This window comes from Astyanax mexicanus, chromosome 8 (assembly GCF_023375975.1).
Source record: "Astyanax mexicanus isolate ESR-SI-001 chromosome 8, AstMex3_surface, whole genome shotgun sequence".
Taxonomy (NCBI): Eukaryota; Metazoa; Chordata; class Actinopteri; order Characiformes; family Acestrorhamphidae; genus Astyanax; species Astyanax mexicanus.
In genome coordinates this window covers 32,511,580-32,517,259 of record NC_064415.1, presented here as the reverse complement: position 1 = coordinate 32,517,259, position 5,680 = coordinate 32,511,580, and the positions used below count along the sequence as shown (strand labels likewise).

The 5,680-nt window shown below is 32.6% G+C and overlaps 1 long non-coding RNA gene across 1 annotated transcript; it reads right to left on the bottom strand.

Moving 5' to 3' along the window:
• Positions 1-1,081: 1,081 nt before the first annotated feature.
• On the bottom strand, positions 1,082-5,196 carry LOC111194209 (uncharacterized). Its single transcript, XR_007440485.1, has 3 exons — positions 4,831-5,196; positions 3,062-3,576; positions 1,082-1,744 (listed from the first exon to the last, which is right to left on the bottom strand). It is a non-coding gene; the product is annotated as an uncharacterized LOC111194209 (long non-coding RNA).
• Between the last annotated feature and the right edge of the window lie 484 nt (positions 5,197-5,680).

Genomic DNA, 5,680 nt, shown 5'->3' with positions numbered 1-5,680 from the left:
TATTCATTAATATGTGCATTTATTTATATATTTATTAATTTCAGCATTCATTTATTTATTTATATATGTATACATTTATATGTGCATTTATTTATACTTATGTAATTTTTGGTCCTCCATAGTTTACTTGTTTAAAGAACAATTTCACCTGATTTTCAATGTTTGTGACTCTCAGATTAGGTGAAGTTTAGATTAGATTCAGATTAATGTTAAATTAAAAAGTTACGTCCACTGTTTTGAGCGCTGTTTACAGCTAAACGGAAATAGTGTCCTAGGAACAGCTACGTCACTTCCTACGCTCATGAATATTCCTCTAAAACTGCCTATAGTGAATTACAAATAATGATGTAGATTATTACTAGAGGACATAGAAGTCAAAGGCAAAAACATTAACAGAGCTTAAAGGAGGCCAAGTGGAAATAATGGGATGGAGGAGGAAAGGAGGAGGAGCAGAGCAGGAAATACATTTAGAAGTACTTAGTTTGTTAGCAGTAATATGAGAGAAGAAAGACAATGATGATTCAATTTTTATTTTACATTGAATAACCAATGTTCTAAATGTGCAGTATGATAAAAAAGCCTATGTATAAGAAAAGTCGGTAACACTTTATAATAACTTTCATTAATATAGCATTAACTAATGATTAATAACTGTTATTTTTTACATTTTTAGAAACTAAAGTTGGAAGATGAGGAAGAGGAAGATGGATGATCACAAGCCATCAAACCAAGCTGAACTGCATGAATGTTTGCACCAAGAGTGTAATAAAATTATCCAGAAGTGTGTAAGACTGGTGAAGAAAAACATTCCAAGATGCATGAAAAACTATGATTTAAAACGAGGGGTATTCTATCAAATTTTAAACACTTTATAAATAGAACTTGTTTTCTTTGCATTATTTAGGGTCTGAAAGGGTTGCTGAAATGTCCGTAGTTATAAAATAAAACAATAATGTTCATTTTACTCAAACATATTCTTATAAATAGCAAAAACAGAGAAACTGATTCAGAAACTGGAGAGGTCTCTTATTTTTTACAGAGCTGTTTCAACATTCAACATTTTGATTCATCTGACCACAGAACAGTTTTCCATTTTGTCTCATACCATTTTAAATGAGCGTTGGCCTAAAGAAGGCATTGGCGATCGTGTTGACATATGGCTTCTTCTTTGTATAATACAGCTTCAGCTTGCATTTGCATATAATTAACAGAGAGTGATTTCTGGAAGGGTTCCTGAGGTCATTTAGTGATTTCCAGTACAGAATCATGCCTGTTTTAAACGTTAAGCTGGCCAAGGGCCCGAAGATCACCAGCACACAATACTGAAGACCAGCCTGGTTAATTATGCACAGCAATTTCTCCAGATTCACTTAATATTTTGATGACTTTATTTATGTTAGATGGTGGGATATTCAAAGTATTAGTAGTTTTAGGGGTATTAGGAAAGTAGAAAGACACGATCATTAAATTTTTGTTTTACAGTGAATAACCAATTTTCAAAAGAAGTTTTTATAAGAAAATAACTGCTTAAGTAACTGTTTAAGTAACTGCTTAAACAGCATTATGAACAGACAGCATGTGCTTTATATTGAAGATATGCATTCATTTCAGCATGGTGCTATAACTCCTCTTGGTGTCGCACAGTTCCATATATGACTTTTGTGGTTACATCAGGCCTTTTCTGTACCGTTCTCCTCTGTTTGTTGCCAAATTTGAGAGCAGCGTAGTTTATTTCATCTGTCGTCTGTTTTAAAAAGAGAAGATAGAGGTTAAACATAGTCTCATCATTCAGTTATTCAGAAGAAATCACCTTAGTTCTCTGATGTATCTAGATAAGACTGAAGTTTTAAACATACAGTGACCCCTTGAACTTTTCAGGCTTTTTGTGAATAATTAACAACAAGTGGGACACAACCGTGAAGTAGAACGAAATTCATTGGAAAACTTTATATATATATATATATATATATATATATATATATATATATATATATATATATATATATATAAAACTGAACAGTGGGGCGTGTAATATTATTCGGCCTCTTTACTTATTGCAGCAAACTCACTCCAAAAGTTAATTGAGGATCTCTGAATGAGCCAATGTATAAACGCACCTGATCTGTGATAGTCTCAGAGTTCTGTTTAAACAATCAGTCGTACACTGCACAAATCTGGCTTTTATGTAATAGTGGCAAGAAGAAAGTCATTTCTCAAAGATATTCTTAAAAAGTATCTTCCAACAAGACAATGATCCAAAACATAAAGCAAAATCTACAATAGAATGGTTCACAAATAAGCGTATCTAGGTGTTAGAATGGCCAAGTCAAAGTCCAGACCTGAATCCAATTGTGAATCTGTGGAAAGAGCTGAAAACTGCTGTTCACAAACCAACGCTCTCCATCCAAACTCACTGAGCTCCAACCAAAACTGATAGAGACAAACCCCAAGCAACTTGCAGCAAAAGGTGGAGCTACAAAGTATTAACGCAAAGGGGGCAAATAATATCACACTCCCCACTCCACTTTTCAGTGTGGGGAGTGTGTCCCAACAAGTGTCGCACTTGTTGTTGATTCTTCAACAAAAATGTTATATTTTTTACAATTTTATATCTTTATGTTTGAAGCCTGAAATGTGGCAAAAGGTTGAAAAGTCCAAGGGGGCCGAATACTTTTGCAAGGCACTGTAAGCATGTATTAATAATAATCTTGTATAGACATGGTACTAGAATCAAAGTGGGTTTCTCATTTGTAGGATACCTTTTTTAATGATTCGCAGGTAGAGGACAGTTACAAACCTATACTTCCAAAGTTAAGGTGTTAAGTACTTGAGAAAACAGCATTTTCCAGTAAGTAATTTTTGTTTGTGATTTTTGTTTATGAAACCAATATAAAAAGAAATAAACATCGTTCATTCATTAAAAGAGATCCAGTAAATTATGTAGCTCAGTTAAAATGTGACAATAATGTGCAATACAAAGACTTTAAATTAGGGCTAAAAGGCTTTAAATTAAATGCTTTTGAAAGGAACTTATTTCAATCCACATGAAACTACCACTTACTTTGTCATTTGCACTGTTGACTTCATCGATTGGACCTGTAATACATGGACATGCAATTTATAATTTATATCACACCGTGAGGAAATTCTGGCAATATGAATTATACTACAATGTAATATATATACAAATATGAACATAAAAAAATATAATTCCACTAGTTTTTGTGAAAATGTGGCATGTAAACATGAAACTTTATGTTTATGTTCCTTACAAAATGCATTTTACACAATGATTCCTACCTGATCTTTTTTTCTTTAAGCAATAACACAGCAAAAGGATGAGAAAAATTGATGCCACATTTGTTGCTGCTAATGACATCACTAGATACTCAAATCCTTGAAGTTCAGAAAATAAAGAAAATGTGTTTATTTCGAAGTGAATTTTTTTCACAAACTTTTTTTTTGCACAAATACATAGAGGTTAAACCATTGTTTATTTTTTTAATAGAAGAGTGATCAAATGATACTGACCAAATTTCGCTTTGTTGTCTTCGATTGGCGTGTTTGGTGTAGTTACTGTAATGAAAGATGTGCAGTTCATTTATATATACATATATAAACTAATACATGTATACTACTTTAAAGAATAGATTTACTTCAAAAACTTGTAAACTAGTCTGAAATTATTCATGCTTTAAAAAAAGTTGAAAAGATGTGTTAATAAAAAGATATGTAATGCAATGCAATGATGTGCACATTTCGTACACCTATGTTTATTTTGCAGTAGAACATAAAACACATATTAGATGTTAAAAGTGAAACGTGAACTCATTTAGAATTTATTGGCAGCAACACATCTAAAAATTATGGGAAAGCCAAATCTCATTTACCATTCAAAATTTGATTAATCTGACCACAGAACAGTTTTTTATTTTGCCTCAGTCCATTTTAAATAAGCCTTTGGCCTAAAGAAGGCATTGGCATTTCTGGATCCTGTTGACATATGTCTTCTTTTTTTATTTGTATGATACAGCTTTAGCTTGTATTTATATAACACACAAAAAACAAGCTCATTCAGTGATCTACAGAACAGAATCATGCCTGTTTTAAATAATGTGATGCAGCCCAAAAATCACCAGCATACAATACTGAACAACAGCCTGGTCTTTTATACACAAAATTGTCCCCAGATTCACTTCATATTTTGATGATTTTATGTATGACAGAAGGTGGGATGTCTGAAATATTAGCAATTTTACATTGAGGAACCTCTGAACTGTCTTTGCTTCTGAGAGACTTTGCCTCTCTAAAATGTTCATTTAATACCCAATCATGTGAATTAGTAGGAAATTGCTCTTATTGTGGCGTTTTTAATTAGTATCACTTACTTTTCCAGCATTTATTTTACCTGTCCCCCCCTATTTTTTGAGATGTGTTGCTGATCTTTTTTGCTGAAGTTTCAAATTATATATATATTTTTTTCCGTGAATGAAAAAATGTCTCACTTTCAGCATCTAATATGTGTTCTTTGTTCTTTTATAAATAAAATATGAGCCTATGAGATTGTCAATGCATTGCATTCTGTTTTTACACACATTTATTTACATTTTACACAGCTTTTTTTTTTTTACAACTTTTTTGGAATAGGGTAGTAGAAATAGACATAAAAATAGTAAAAGTTTCTTATATTTTCCATACAGCAACGACATACAGAAAAAAAGACTATTCATAATGTCTTTGCTTACGAAGAAATCTAAATTAAATCAAAATAATTTCTTTCTCTAAAAATGTTTTACAAAATTTACCAATTTGTAACAATTTCGTACTCACCATCTGCAACTTCATCAAGAATCAATTTTGTCCCATTTCCAAAAAGTAAATATCCGTAACTATGCACTCCACAGATGTAAGTTGCGATATCTGTTTGTTCCACTGATGAAAACAACAAACTGAAGGTCTTTTTGTTCCATGTAGCTTCGACTCGGGATTGATTTTTAAATTGTTTACACATTTTTACATCATCAGACAATGACTGAGTTGAAGCAATACAGACTGGGGGTTTGTTAAGAGGAATTTTGAGCCAGAATATTAAAACAATTCTTCCATCTAGATGAGCGTGGCAGTCGAGACTGGTGGAGAGTCCAGGCTGTACCTTTACTGTAGATTCCAGCTGTGAGACAAAACTACCAGTAGCATGTCCACCTAAAAATAATATACAGAAGCAACAAAATAAGTGTCTACTGACATTTGTAAAGATAACTAGTAAGAATAATGTAAAATATACGAAATATTTGTTTTTTAAATACTTAATACAAATATTAAATATGTGATAAACAACAAGCGATATACTCACACAGGGTCATGACTAGAAAAGCTGGAAACAGAAGAGCTGGAAATCCAATCATATTGAGACTATAGACTTAAAGAGCACCTTCCTCTCCTCTACTGTAAACTCATCTAAATGTAAAGATCAATGAAAGAGGAGGGGGCGGGGCATTGTCAGTGTTACTCACAGCATGTAACGTGATTGGCCAGAAGGGTCACAGATATGCAGTGGTGGCTATTTGAACAGCAGGGGTGGAAAAATGAAAAGGGCAACTACTGTATGATGTAGAGCCTGTTTATTTTAGAGGGGGTGTGGCTAAAACTGTAAACTTAAAAAAAAATAGATTGAAAGTGT